The following is a 16,639-nucleotide window of genomic DNA, read 5'->3' on the forward strand; positions in this document are numbered from 1 at the left end:
TTATTGTGTCTAACGTCCCACAGTAAATTTTACAAATATTTTCGATTCAAATGGTTTTCCCTTCGAGGTTGATTGTTCTCAATTTCGATTTCGAACAATAATAATAATAAAATTAACGAATTCATTCAAAAAAAAATTAATAAATAAAAAAAAAATCATGAGCTTCTGTTTTTATTAATTAAGAAGAACAGGCAAATTTAAATTATTCGACGAACACGTTCCCATTTTAATTAAAACATTTTATTCAATATCATGAAGAGCATGAATCGAGCATTCAGCTCAAACAAACATTGATTGAATGATAATGTGAGTGGAAGAGACTATAAATGCTGAAAATGGCCGGTTCTTGGAAATATCAATTGAAAAATATTCCATTGAGAAATGATTTATCACAGCCGATTCATTTTGATGGCGCCTGTAAATGAAGTGCACGTGCTTGCAAGCCACAAATAAATGCCGTGAACAAACGTCACAGGCTCGGATTCAGATTCAGATTCATCGATTCAATGTGGGTGAAAATTAAAATTTTTGTTACAAAATATGGCACTAAACGAAGCGTATTCACTTGAAACTGAACTGCATATGTGATCAAAAGAACACAATTGCCATTTTATGTCAATTATGTATGCAGACCGCAAAATTATGTCTCTCATAGTTCGATTTTAATTCGGTATAAAATACCAAACTGCAATTAAAACATTTGCATTCGCCGTGTGCAATATGTGGTTTATTTAACAACCAGTTACCAAATAACAGCAAAAATGTATCTAAAAATTTGCTTTTGAAATTTAAAATGTGAAGAGAAAGAGAGGGGACCGTATTTTAAAACGGGAGCAAGCGCCCACAATGCCGGCAGCATACGCAGCAACGACTGTTGTTGATTTACGTGATTTAATTGCATTAAATGTACGTTTATTTTTTCAATTTTGCGAAAAATGCCGGAGTTTCATCAAAAATGTGTTGTTTCATTTTATCTGACAATGGTGCGCAAATAATGTGCAACGCGATTATTTAAATACGCGATTTGGCAATATTGATGCTGAAAACCACTTAATTACACAAATACTGAGAAAAAAAGTGAGCACAGTATTGGTTATTCACCATTATGTGTATTGTGTTTGAGAGTGATGACGGCAAAACGTACTCGAAAAACAATACAAAGTGCGCAACATTATTATTACTTTTAATTACAATGTATTCAATTGGATGTGCCAACGGATATCTGAAAACGAGTGACGTACACATACCGCACTGATTGCAAACAAACGGCTATAGCGAAAAATAAACTGGCACAAAAATTCTTTTCAAATGAGAGATTGTAAATAGTTGGCTTTTTGAAATGAAAATAATGGCCGTAACGAAAAATAAACTAATTATTGACGTTATTCATTTTGGCAAAATATTTCCATAGACATTTTGTGCCGCTCAATTCACTATGAACATTGGATTGAATTCACATTATAACATTCAATAGAAATAATTACCATCCAAGCAACAAAATAGAGGAGTGAAAACAATGTTTTGTGTGTTTATCTGAGCCAATGTACCATCATAAAATCACGTTAATGCGCACTCTGCCGTTATCGAAATTGAATTTTTCCGCCTTTTATCACAATAATACATTAAGCCATGCAAATCATGTTCCAATTACCAACCGCCCAAGAAACTCTGACCAATATTTGATTAAAAACGTTGAGAACGCCCCACATTCCATCCAACAACACCCAAACGATTAAGTAAATTCCGATGCATTTTTCCTTCAACGAAAATGAATTCGTTTTTTTTTCTCAAAAAAAGTGCACAGATGTGGGATTAAATCTTCCATTTTTCTCGCAAGCCAGAAGGATATGGCTTAAAAGTGGAAACGAAGAATGGATTTTTTCTCTCTCATTTGTCACAACAATGCAAACATACAAGTGAGAGGAAAACGATTGGATAATCTTGCTGGACATTGGCAGTGTAATTGCATTCCATATATATTTTCGCTTCTTGCTCTCAATTTTCCATTTTCCCATTCTCAGATTTTTATTTACCATTTGAGTCTTTATTTGTTTTTAAATGAAGCGTTTAATGCAGAAGGAAGCGATTACAATCGTCTTTTCACACCGAATAATGGCTCACTTTTCACGAGTGTTGCGCTTTTTGTCTTCGTCCAAGAGAGAAAACGAAATGGAATGAATCGGATGCTGGGCAAGTGAACACCGTTCACCATTCCAACGAGAACGTTCAACATGAAAGCAATCTGTTTACATAATGCTAGAATCTATTCAAACAGAATTTTCGTCGAGTGCACACATGAGAATTTAAATTGCCCCATGATATGAACCATGGCTATCCGATGAGAATAAAAATAACCGCTTGCCATGGGGGTCTTGCGTCAATATGTGACCAAAGTCTATACCACTCGAGGTAATTACTGCTCGGAACACACTTCAACTCGGCATTGGTGTTCACAATGTGTACAACACACATTATACAGTTAGGAGCAGGTGTGTTGCATTAAACTCGACCAAAATGATATGTGTCGATCTTGCGGTTGGCCCATAAGTGTTTGCTGGAAATTTTGAATTAAAAATACACTAAATTGACCGCAATAATAAAAGTCTTTTGTGCTTTTCTGAATATTCGCTGAAGTTTAAGTGGTTTTACTTACTGACTATTCATTAGAGCATTTCATAAGAGAAATAATTTCACCGATTCACGCAAAAATTTTATAAAAAAATAATATATGGACAAAAAACGTATGAAAATTGAAAAGAAAATAAAGGATGAAAACAAAATTTGTGAAATAAAAATGAGTTTTTTTCACTCTCGTACATTTTCCCTCCATATATTGGTTTAACAAGTTTTCTAAAAAAAAATCAGCTAAAAAGGTTCATCTTTTTAATTTTTTTCTCATTTGAACGTTACGAGCGTAATTTATGCATGAACAATGACCGTTTTTTCTATAATGGTTTACCGCATTTTTTTTTGTTCAACCGCCCGCTTCCACAGTGAATTGAATTTTTTAATCTTTGATAAAAGCATCATTATTATTACATTGAACATGAAATGACGTCTGTTTTTTTATTCGGTTAACGCATTTGATCCAAATGAGGTAGGAAAAATACGCATGATGAAAGTGGTGAAAATTGTCGAAAACCAAAGAAATCATTTTGAATATTTTACATTTACCGAAAAAGAAACGCTTCGTTGAGAGTAAACGTGCCCGTGAATGTGATTAAGGAAACGTGGTCACAGGCCATGGTCCCTTTATGATCAGCCTTGGCATCACTAAATGTATACCGTTTCGAGGATTAATAATATATTTTATGTGCGACAACCAAACAGTGTCAAATCTGCTAACTGAACACTCGAACGGAATTAGATAAGCTTCATTTGCAATAGTGATAATCTACATTATGAATTTCAAACATATTCTTCCTTTTTCTTATTACTGACTCAGCATTATCTGAAAATGGAATTTGGCTTTGAGCTTGGTTCTGGTTATTCAGTGAAACCATCTCTTCTATTTTGGTCACTGAACACGTCTTTGATCCACAACTTTCAATAATTTAAAGTTTTATAATGATTGTTACAAGAAATTTGGAATGTGGTTTTCATATCGGTGAGTATTCCAGCAAATATAATGGCAATGGGGGGCATTTTCTGCAGACCGTTTACAACTGTACATACAACACGTACACATAACAGAAAAATAAATATAAGGTCATTTGAAAACGCTGTTGTTTTCATACACATGGAAAAATAAAACATGCAAATTTAGCACATGTTTGAATGAGGGTATTCAAAACGAGCAACACGATAAAAAAAACAGATTCAAAAACAAATCGTAGTCAGCTGATATAGTAGAATCCAGAAGTGAATATTTTCATAGTAAAACTCACACGTTGAACAAGTATCTCTGTCATTCTGTTCATGATATCTGAATTAAATGGAAATGAAAAAAATGCATCTAAAAACATTGCACAGTGTAATTATGGCATAAACAGAACAAAACCCATGGAAAAAAATGCAACCGGGCAAAAACTGACTGATAACGGAGCAAACATACTCTGATAGACAGATATTCATGACCGGTGATGGTTCATGCGATTAGGCAGCAGAAGCAATTTTTTTGAAACACTTCTGGTGGTTTCCATGACACTTCACCACAACGGTCAGTTCGCTAATTAAAAATAGCTATTTAAGGTATTAAGAAATTTTTGATATTGAATATTGCGCACATAAAAGAATGTACGAATCCCACCTAGCGACTCAACAACACAGTGTGTGTATAGAAAGAAATGCTTTATTTTCATTCACGTCGAGATTGGATGTTGAACAATTTTGATGGAATTTTCATTTGTTCAAAACATTTCTTGGAACAGCACAGATTTGCTGAGCACAGTTTACCGAGATTTTTTGCATAGTTTTGTGATTTTTTTTCTGTTCGCTTTCCATTCATTCATTTCTCGCTACTCTTTATGGTTACACTTTTGTGTTTGTGCTCGCACATAGCTCGCTTTTCTGCATTTGCACCATTTTATCTTTCTCTCTCTCTCTCTATTTTTCAAATACCACGCGATTGCGTCTCGTTGAATGGTCACAAGAAACAAAGCAATAAAAAAATGGACGGAAAATCATGGCATGAGTAATGTGAATCGAGCGAGGGCGTTCAGTGTGATAATAGTATTATAGTTGTCGAAGCATTGTTGCATTATAATTTATTGTCGAGAAACTGCAAATTGTTTGTTAGTATCCGATGTGAGCCAATTTGAAAAACTCAATAGTGAAATCAACTATCGAATTTCGAGATGCAACAAATTCGAATATGCTATTATTTGAGTTGCTTTGTTTCTACACTGGCCAATACACAAAATTCAAATGAAATTTTTTTTTTCGATTGTTAAAATCAATCATTTGTCCAGTAGTGGCCGGCATGTTTCACAGATACAAGCAATTAAATCTAATTTCTATCTCATTTTCACGTTTCACTCATATGTTTCTATCATTCTCGACAGTAAAAACCAGATCATCAGTTGGCGTATATTGAATTTAGGTCGATCCGTCATGCTGCACTGATGATTCATCTCTAAATCGAAATGTTTTCATCAAGTTTATCTCGGCTCGTTCCGATTCAATGAATATTGCAACGGATGTTTTGTGCTTTTTCCCCTTCGTACTTTTGTTTCGAAATGGATTTTAATTGCAATTAGAAAACTCAACGACGACAACGTTGATGCCGCCGATGCCGAACGATTTAGAGGTAAAAACAGAATGAAAAAAAACCACTATCAAGCAACAATCTGAAGACCGATTTTTGCAAGCAGTGCACAATGATTTATATAACCAACACGTGAATGCGAAACACGAGGTGAAAAAAATGAACCAAAAAAACGTAATCAACATCGAAAGGCATTGGCAATGAGAAATGAAGTGAAGAGTGAAAAAATACCGTGTTTTATCAACGGTTTTTTTTTATCTTCTTCGTAAAAAAATATGATTCATTTGCAAGTTGGCAAGATAAATAGTGCTCGTGTATGACCGAATTAAGTCAGAATGTCAAATCTATTGAACGTTTGGCCACATCTAATTCGCAAATACGTGATTTAGCTAAAAATGTGCCCTCTTTGATGTCAAAATAGATGAACGAATGTCGAAAATAACAACAACAAAATGATTCGAGAGTTTTTGAGCGTGCTGAATTAGTTTTGTTAACTACAAAACGGCGGCATGTCATATTTTAATGTTTCGTCATAGGCATCGACGTCGCTTGGCGGCGGTTATTTTTAATTTCAAATTAACGTTGAGCTGATTTATTTGATTGAAATGAAGTGCTCAAAATAGAGACGTTTTATAAATCAGTGGGTTTAATGTTATATTGAAACGCCAGCCACTGTCAATTTTGACTACGTTGAATGCTTCTTCTGTCCCCTTTTTTCGTAGTTCCTGTTTAATTTAGCATTTTTTTACGTTGTTTTTGATCAGATGGAACTCATAAATAGTCAAGTTCCGTCGCGTTGACTCGCTGCTTTGACGGCAGCCCATTATAATTCAAGCGCAGAAATAAAGACAAAGCATTGAGTCTCATAATTAAAATTAACCCATTTAATACAGATGAACATCATACAATCGAAACATATTTAACTGTTGCGTTGTTTTCGTCATTCAAATGAGAACTTTGTTCATAAAATATGGGACGACATTTATTTTGTGACGGATAAAATACGACATTCTATGGACAGTGTTGTTAACAATTGTCTATTCGAAAGAAAAAGATAAAAAGAGGAAAAAATGACAATCACCAGAAAATGACAACAACAACAAAAAATGATACGGTAACTTATGTAGTCTATTTCATTTGTGCGGCAGCTTCCAAATGCGACTGTCGATTTCGTTGCTTTGCAAAAGTATAATTAACTGACATTTCCTATAGAATAAACTATTATTTTGTCATCAAAATGGAACAAAACATAAAATAGCATCACGTTTTTAAAACTCAAAACTAATACTATTCCAAAGGGAAAAATGTCGGTGACTGTCATTTTTCATAAGTTTTTCGATGATTTTTTAAAGAATCTCCTTGACTTTTTTTCCCATTTCCAAGAGTCTCCGTAACCGATTCGTCATAATCATATTCAAGTGAGTTGTTTACTGTTTTCGGAGCAAATTTTTTCGAAAGCATATTAATTTTCATCAAAGATTTCCAAGAAACTCATCATAATGAATACGTAGTAAAAAAAATGGTTCCTATCTAATTTCAATCACTCATCATTTTAATTAACATTTGAGCGCAGGTTGTCACATCTCTTGCAAAGATACAAGTGAAGTGGTCCAAAATCAGATTAAATGAGTTTTCCGCTTTTGCGTCGGAATTTCTGTTTGTTGGATCTTATTTTTCAAAATATTTACTTATGTTTTGTCGCAAAAATCCATGGATAAACAACGGTGGCGCCTGTGAGTGGAATTCTGTGTCTTTTAGTCAAATGAAATTTTTGCGTTGTTAAAGTGTTACGCAAAAGTTAGGATTGAAGAGAGCTTTTCTGTCTTTCTCTCTCTCCTCATGTTGTGAAACAGCGACTGCAGTAAATACACTGATGCTGGTATCCATTGTGGATTTCATTTACTTTGCCTCTATATGGAAAAGTGAGTCGTATCCCATTTGTAGCTCGTTTCCTTTCGTTTATAATCAGAACATGACTGCAAAATCGCCAAGAACAAAATGCACTCAATGAAATGAGAGAAAGAGAAGAAGAAAAAATGATTATAATGCGAAATCCGAATTCGTGAACGCAGACAACAAGAGGATTAAATGCGATCCAAGATCTGGAGAAGAAAAGAATTGTTTTTCTGTGTGGGATTGCTGTTAAAAGCATTAAAAATTTATATTTCGTGCATATCTTGCAGACGGAATGTACACGAAGCTGAAATGAACGGAGAAAAAGAGCGACAAAAAAACGGTAATATAATGGATTTTGAAAAATTCATCTTGTAAGAAACATTGAAAAGTGATAATCGATTCGCGCGCGCTAGATGACATTCCATTTCACAAGAAGCCCTTCCAAGAATGGTGCGTGTTCATATCGTGGTGACATACACATGATATTCTCATTTCGTGTACAATTTTTTCTGCCAAGCCGAAGTAAAAAAAAATCGATGGAAAGATGGCATTTAACAATATAAAAAGACAATGGATCATGTTCAGCCAAGTGTTTTTCACGGCACTTGTGCATCGAAAATGCATATCAAAAATGTATTACCGAAGCAAGAGCTCTATATATATATATCTTTCTTTTCTCACTCACGCTTTTATTCTTCTCGTACCTTTTGTACTTATATATAAATGAGTGATTCCGTTCTATTTTTAGAGTATATGCATTGCATGCGAGCGGCTCCCTATCTTCCTTCCGCCGTCCTCGGGTGCTTTTCACAATCACACTTCCATTATGACTTCATATTTATTTATTTATTTTTCTTTTTCACAATTTTGTGCCTTGGCAATCCTTTTCTTCGTTTGCTCTCGATGTGTTTTCTTCTTCTTCTTCTTTTTCACAGTTCGAATTGAGTTATCTTTTCACTATTTGCAAAATATCCGCTGTAACATGAGATCCCATTACCCTTTGCGTCACATCATACCTATTTTTTTCTGCTCTGTAAATATCTGCACGATGATTGTTTTGCTGTTTTTTCGCCTTGTTGGCAAAACCATTCTCATTTCGATGTGTTCGTTCATCGAATTCAGCTGTTCCGTCATCGTTGAGCGTCAGCATCGTCGTCTAAAGAATAATGAAAATACATAAAACTATATACAACGTGTTAATATTTCGAATGAAACGATGTGTGAATGTTTCCATCAGTGCTCATGTTCATGCAATGTGAAATTTTATACGATTCCAAATCCATGCAAGTTTCAAGTCCATAGTTTGCTGGTCGTCGAATGATGATCGTTTGCTGGTAGTCGGGCGAGGTTTTGTTTGGATATTGGTGCAAACAGGGAAAAAAACGCAAAAGACACAGTGTTAATTCGCTGGCGACACATTCATTCACTTCAGTCAATTCGTCCCAGTTTTTAGTTACTCTATTTTTTTGTATTGTATATTTTATACATTCTGTAGACGACGATGAATAGCTTCCAATTTCGTTCTCGAATATTAAATTTGTAGCATCGTTGCAAGAGTCGCTCGTCGGCTAGAAGAGTAGAAAACACAAAATTTCTTCAACGACCATACGAAACGCAAGAAGTTCCGGGAAACAAACATTTCTTCTCTTTTCTTTCATCACAACGAGAACGCTGCAAGTAATTTAATGCATGAAATTCTATAATGCAAAGAATAGAACTGGTTCAACTGCAGCTGAGATCCACATTGAAAATGAGAAACAAAACAAAACAAATGCATAAACTGTTGACACGACAGCACAACCACTGAATTTACAAACCTTGCCAAGATATGCTTTTCATCTGGATTACAAATTGAGTCAGAAAAACATTGTGCTGTAGGATAAGAACAAGCGAATTGAAGCAATAGATTTCGTATTTCACTGGAAAAAGGATCGGTTAACGCTTATGAATTGAAATTGGATGTTGAAATGCATTAATCCGATTAGCTGGCGGTGATTAAGAATGAATGCATCTGAAAGATGGCAATCGTGCACCACGGTCCATCGAAGTGAAAATTTAACGAGAAAAAATGATCGACATTTTTCACTTTGGTTGATGTCTCGCTTTATCAGATGCTCACTCGTTGGATTTTCAATTGATTGCATTCCATAGAAACGAGAAAGCATTCCAAGCGATGACAAGATGATTCAATTTCAAACGCAAAGCCAACGTCAACTTGTTCGAACGTGACTTCAAATCAAAATACTGAAAAACCGATTGTTTCAATAAAGAAAATGGAACATTTTTCACTTTGGCAATATTGGCGTTGAGTGTGAAGTTGGTACTAATAAAAGTTGCGGGAACAAAGTTCATTTGTGGTACAGTGTGCGCATAAAAAAACGTGCTTAAAATAAAAAAAAGTGCACACGATTCAGCATGCGAAATAAAATTAAATTTAGTTGTTTGAGCTACGGACTGTTGAAAACAACATGGAGTTTGGTGCATTGAACAAGGGTGTCCTACAACTATTTTTGCCAACCAAGCATCACCCACATATTTGTGGAGAACGTATTTATTGCGTACAAAGGCAAATTTAATATCACAGTCACGAAAATCTCCACTAGCACTTGGTTGGAGTTTCGATGAATTGGCACTCTGTAAACACTCTAATACTTTTTTGTGATATGAAAAATGTTCCCCATACTTTTAAGTCCATGCACACTGCTGTCGATGAAGCAATATTAATTGTTAACCGTGACCTTTCCGAAGAAAACAATGCCATCATTTAATTTATAATTTTGCATTTGCATGCACGTTAAAAGTGCAGTGGTTTAAAGCCATTGATGTGAAAAATTTAGCTTTTGTGCAAATAAATTAAAAAATTCCGTGGTTTTCACACCAAATTTATAGTTTGCATAAATATCAGGGATGTTATGAAAACCGCATTTAGTTTGGGTTTGTGCGTTACCCTAGTTTTATCTCTGGACTTGTAGAACATTCAATTAGGCATCCAAAGCACGTGCTATGCATTCGACCAAGTGGAAATACATTGCACTACGCCGAAATGAATGAAAAGAAGTAAAAGCATCCACTGAATATCGTAATAAAAATGAGGGATACGTAATTTTGATATACGTACACTACACTACAGACAGACATATCCACGCTGTAACGAAGCATACAAACATACATATTTTCAAAATTAAATTTTATTACAAAGCGAAACCAGAACACAGTAACAAAACAGACAAAAGGCAAAACAAAAAAAGAAGCGGTTGTGTTCAACCATTACGTGTCGACCATTTTTGATTTGATTGAATCAACATGATTGCGAGTAATAGAAATGAAACCACAAACTGCGAACCTTTGTTCATTCACTGATTACAAAATATTATTTTCGATGAGTCTGATCGATTTGGTGTTGAAGCAACAATATGGAAGCTGTCAGTGCCGATGATTTGCCGAAACATTTTATTGTTGTGTAATCGGAAATTGGAAACCATTCTATCAAATGCAAGGGAAATAACAAATCGAATTCATCAAACACTAACAAACGTTTTAAAACATTGTGCATGGTGTGTGCAAACCATAAATTTCAATTCAAACACCAATTAAATTCATATGTAAATATTATAAGCGGATTTTACTCTCAATTGCTTTGTATCGCGATACACTAAACAGACAAACAGACGGTGTGTATAAAAGGCTTGCTCGTACGCCGAATTCAATATTACGAAATTAGTTGCAATTGATTTGACCACTTTTTTGCAAATCACATCCGCCAAATCAGCTTGAATTATGGGCGTTTGCTTGAATTTTCTCTTTATTCGATCTAAAGTGTTAAAAGTCCAAGATTCATCTTCTAATAAATCTCGAAATTTATGTGCTCATTGTTTTGAATCAATCGCTCGCTTTCTCGTTCGTCTCATTTTAAATGTATAGATTCATTTGTGTCGCGGCAAGCAGCACACAATATTTATGATGCTTTCAACATTTATTTAAATTTGGTACATTTCTTTATATCTTCATTCCTATTTTGGTGAATACAAAACTTCCAAGTGGAACCTCTTTTAAGAATGTAAATTATTGGGTGCTCATGCTATCTTGGGGCATTTTTTGGGCGGCATATATGTTTTTGAAGGTTTTCCGCATTAAAATCACATAAATTATCGAGTTGAATGCATTCGAACGTCCAGATTTTGAATTTATTGATTTGCTGTTTCCAATCGAATTGGCGAATCGGTAGCATTGGCGCTCGCTCATTTCATTGGCAATATAATCAAAATGCGAATATCTAATGAAAAAATCATGAGTATCTAATGGGAAAGCGAATCGAATTGAAAACTTCTTCAAACATATTACATTCTTCACGTTCACATAATCGTTAAATTCGTGAAATTTCCCCACTCAAGCATTTGCAATGCCACTCGAATGCTGCTATTTCCAGTCATTCTTATCTTCTGGTTCAATTTAAGTTTCCAACTTGGAGCGAAGCAAAGCAATCATATTAATTACGCATGAAAGTGCTCTTCCATACAATACTTATGGAATTTTGTGAAGTAGCCAAATTTTAACTTGAATTTTACTACCAACAATTGCTCTCACATTACTTTTCTGATATGGCGTAAGTTCCTTTTTTTCCGTCGTATGTCCACTAAATTCTGCTTATTGGAATTTTATTCAACTCTTTTGCACTTCAACCAACAACTACCGCTGTGGGTGTGTGCCATTTATGGTAGCTCGAAACTCCATTCTCCGTAAATGAGACTATTTCAACAATTAATTTAATGACACTGACAAAAGGTTTCCGAAAAAAAGCTGCAGACATTATTTTCGAGCGATAGCTCGTTCATAGGCTACTTCAATTGTCTTTTCAGTGGCATTAATAAATAGTCTAAGTGGCAATTCAATAGTTTTCTACGAAAGCATAAAGAATAGAAACTTTTGATAATCTTCTTCGTTTCACGTGTTCCGTCTGACAAACGAACAATGTTACATTGTAAAACTAGTTTGGCGCGAATTAAACGGAAAAGGTATGCATATTTTTTGAACGAAAGAGAAAAAAAAAATTGTAACCGTCATTGCATAATTCTAGTGGAAGGAAGTTTAAACGAATCACGTTCATTGAACCAACTTTTCGGCGAAAGTTATTCGAGTTGCTGAAACAACAATAACCATTTTAAAATCCTCTTTCCTCTTAAGTATCTTGAACAATGGTTTTTATTCAATTTTGAGAGACAATGATCGATAAAGTTGGAATGAACCATTGTTAATGGTGTTTTTTAGTGGAAAATAGAAGCTTAAAATTATTGAAAACTACAAAATGTTGTAATAAATTTCGTCAATGGCCCACCAGTAAAAAACCTAATAGCACCAGCGTCACGAGAGTTGAAGTTTAAACAAAAAAAAAACCCAGATAAACAATAAGAAAGAGATTGGAATGTCATTTCAACCAAAAATAGAGATGAAAAATTACACTTTGTAATGGGATAGTTCCGCATCCGTTGACTATAGTCACAAAAATTGGTGAAACAATTACGACAACTGTCGCTGAAATCAAACCGTACAATATGTTCTGCAGAAGAAAAAAGATTGTCATCTAAATCGGACCAACAAAACAATTTGCATGTAAATTGAAATTTGAATATTCGGAAACTCCGATCGAATGCCAAATGCTGTGGCTTTGCCACCAAGAGTCAGGCGTATAGCAGAACATAAAAATACTTCAAAAAACAAGTCCCAAAATTGTAAACTGAGCCATACTATTGTGATGCGTGTGTTTTGCATTCGACCATCATTAAAGTCTGCCAAAAAAAAAATCACTGTACATGACAACCAGCTACACGAAACGTTTTTTCTCTCCTCATTTCAACCGAAAAATTGATAAAAACGAACAAAATTCAACAAAACGAAAAAATACAGCAAACACACGCAAACACACATCCAACACATTCATTAGAAAAACCAATGGTTTCTAAAATGTTCTAAAAGCGACATTGAGCACCAACCAAATATGGTTGCTCTATCTTGTATTCAAATGTGGTTATGTTATTCACTGTTGTTCGTATGAGGAGAAGTGGCTAAATAAACACAATGATGAAAATTACGGTTAGAAAAAAAGAGAGAGAAAAAAACGTGGAAGCGAACAGAGTGAAGAAGTTTTTTTGCGTTGGCTAATACATATGCGTTAGCGGTATGCAGCGAAATGCGTTGTAGGAAGTTGATTGTTATATTCTTTTTTTGTAAAACGGTTAGATAATTAATGAATTGTTTTGCGTGCTGTGCTGAGTCGGTTGAGTTCGTCAATGTTTTTAAATGCTGTCCAGAATTGGTGAACGGTGTGTATGGTGTGTGTCATGCAGCGCCGTTTTGATTTATTCAACGGCCGACAAATTTTTGTTCATTTGTTCGAATCAAGTAATATAAATATGGCATAACACGCAGCGCGAAAAATCATAATAATAAATCCAATTTTCGGTGAGAAAATGTGGCTTATTTCAAAAAAATAATATACATCAGTGAATGAGAAACAAACAATGGGTTATTTAATAAATTGGCTATTTTTCGGTTGGGAGCTACACTACGTTAATTTTATTTTATATAGCCGCCGTAAATGATTTGCAAATACATAAGTAAAACATATAAGCACATAAAGTAGAGTCTAGTCAATTTCCTTTCATGTGTCATTCCACTCGGTCGTATCAAAATCAAGAATTAAGCCCATGATGTAAAATTGATTCAGATTTTGCTCTCATTTTTACCATTCGGTGCCCGAAAAAAGAAAATGAATGAACGAAAGCGACTAAGGCAAAAGAAAAACCAACAACAATGTGTGAAATTCCCATGATTGTAATGACTACGACAACAGATACCCCGGAGCCAGTCAAACAGAATCAAGAGCATATATCGAAATTGAAAGCGACGATACCCCCGAGAGAGAGAAAGAGAGAAACGAAACGATGTTACGCCATTGAAAACAAAAACCGAATACATTAGATTATATCTCTTAACGTGCATGCATATGTACGAAGACATTAAGTAAGTTACCGATCGGATTGTGAGACTTGTACTACCAGCAAGTTTCTTTTCATGTTTTTGAAGCCAAAGCTGGCATTTTCATTTTCCATTTCGCGTTCTATAACATATTTGCGTCACTCGCTGCTTGCAACTGTTTGTGTGCAAGAACATACAGCGGGCTTATGCACAATACAAAATCGAGTTATGTGTTATAATATTATGAAGTTACTCGTTCGCTGAATGGAATTAAGCGCAAAATCGAAATAAACAATTGCGTTTTGTATGCAGGCAAATTTATAAAACGACAGACGGCAGTATGAGCGCAAATGAAGATGTTAATAAGAGAAACGTGTAACATTATTCAAAATGATAACGCAGAACCAAAAACAAATTGTTACTGACGCCAACCAGCGAAAAAACATGACGTTGACTCTCGAGAGCACGAGATCCCTGAGATTATAATGTAATAATCACAGTTTTAGTTCACACAGCGTAAAAGATCTATCGCATCATGTTCAGAGTTAGCGCTTTTTTTTGCATGTTTCAACCGTGCGCACGGCAAACAAACAATAAGAAAATGAAATTAATTGCATTTATTACGAGATCACAAGCAAATACAGCGAAGAAAAAAGATCGACGTTATAATCAAATGTGTCAAAGTACATTTAGCATTGTGTTTTTTAGAGTATAATAGTAGCAATCAGAACCGAACATTTCAGAGCGAATTGCGATTGAGTGTATAGATTTTTTCACGGCGATACAGTAATTGACTTCAAAAACTCATTACAAAATCTATGATTTATTGCATTCTCAGATTGATTTCTGTTTTGCTTCCTATCGGCGTCAGCGGCACCGCATGTGATTCGTGACTAGTAACAAAAATCGTGATCATTTTCTTTCGTTCCTTTCTACCTTCTGGTCTGATACAATTGGTGATATTGAAAATTCAAAGTTTACTTAAGAATGCATGAAACATTCAACACATTTTATTCTCGTGTGAATATTATTGATTTCTATTCCGCAAATGCACGTATGTGTTAAATGCATTGACAGTACTGTTTCAATATATTCATTTTTATTGTTTCCGCCACACCGAAAAAAACGCCGTCTCAATAAAACGTTTTTATTGCTTTCCGCAAATTATTTAAACCCATTTTACTTTTGAAAAAAAAAATGGCAATAATAAAAAAAGTGCACGAAGAAACGAGGCAATTTACAAAGCATGCTGCTGTGGGTCAGATAACATGGGCATAATTCATTTTGCATGAAAAAAAGGCAGTTCACGATAGCAAAACTTGTGCTAGTACAAAATGAAATTGTTCTGATGATTGTTGGAAACAGTTTGAAACATTGGTTGGAGTACCCAATATTTGCGGTTGTATTTCCCGCTATCCCGTTAGTTTTCGGTTGGCTTTGATTCTTTATTTGTCTGGTTGACAGTCGCGAATATAATTTAAATCAGCGATATGGCTGTGACATTATTTATTCATGTTTGCCACGACCACAAAACCACATTCGAGTATATTTGTGTGTGTGCGCGCCGCGAAGCATGAATTTTTATGATGTTTGGTGTGTTTGTGTGTGCGTGCCCGCATTCTCATATTATAACTTTATTCCATGAATTTAACCGAAAGAAATGAATTGCACCGGTGCAAAATTGTTGAATTTTTGCAAAAGCCGCAGTAATAAATTCGACGCACAACATTATAATTGGCCGAATGAAACAGAAGTGTTAAAGAGAGTGTGTATAACATCGGCGGGCCGGATGGGACTGTATTCATTCACTTTATTGATAGTTTGCTGTGGCAAAAGCCACCAATGAACGGAAAATATTTATGCGTTTGAACCATTGAAATAAATTGATTTTAAATTAGCCGCAACATTTTTCAGACACGTCGATAATGTGCTCCATGCATTCCAATCCATCGTAACAAAGTCAATAAAATTATTGGCAAATTCAAATTTTCGGTTTTTAACATGATTTTGGTTTTGATTGTGACTTTGAGGTTGTTCAACGTCGATTGCAAGGATGACAAATGCGGAAATGATTTATTGAGCCACAATATTGTAAGTGAAAATGAATGATTTATTGCTGGAAATTGAATTCTGTGACAGATGGAAGTAAACTTCATTAAATGAATAATTGAAAATCGTCGAAACTTCACATTCACCTTATGCAAATGCGGCAATCGATTGGAATTTGATTTGAGTGGCAAGCTTATATGTTATGATTGACAACATGACATTCATACCAGACTGATATTTCATGAATGTATTTATCCTTATCTATTTTCTCTGTTGGAATTTTATGTTTGTGTTTCGAGAATTTCAAGATCATCCTACAGGTTTCAATTATTATTATTATCTTTGCCTCTCATTCTATAGCTTCATTTCTCTATGTGCAAATGCATCTGATTGGATTGTGGTTCACTCATCATGATTGTAAACACAATTAAAAAAACAGTTAAATGTTTATAGGCAAAATGTTTGTTGTCGTGATTGAGAGCAATTTTCATTGGGGTCGAACGTGATGTAGAATGA

General features: G+C 34.7%; 1 protein-coding gene across 2 annotated transcripts in view; it reads left to right on the forward strand.

Annotated features, from left to right (window-relative positions):
- The window catches only part of LOC116350620, a 92,496-nt gene that overhangs the window by 26,706 nt on the left and 49,151 nt on the right, over window positions 1–16,639 (forward strand). The gene's annotated exons all lie outside the window — the stretch shown is intronic.

This window comes from Contarinia nasturtii, unplaced genomic scaffold, assembly GCF_009176525.2.
Source record: "Contarinia nasturtii isolate CC-2019 unplaced genomic scaffold, AAFC_CNas_1.1 Cnas_scaffold_4311, whole genome shotgun sequence".
NCBI classification, from domain to species: Eukaryota; Metazoa; Arthropoda; class Insecta; order Diptera; family Cecidomyiidae; genus Contarinia; species Contarinia nasturtii.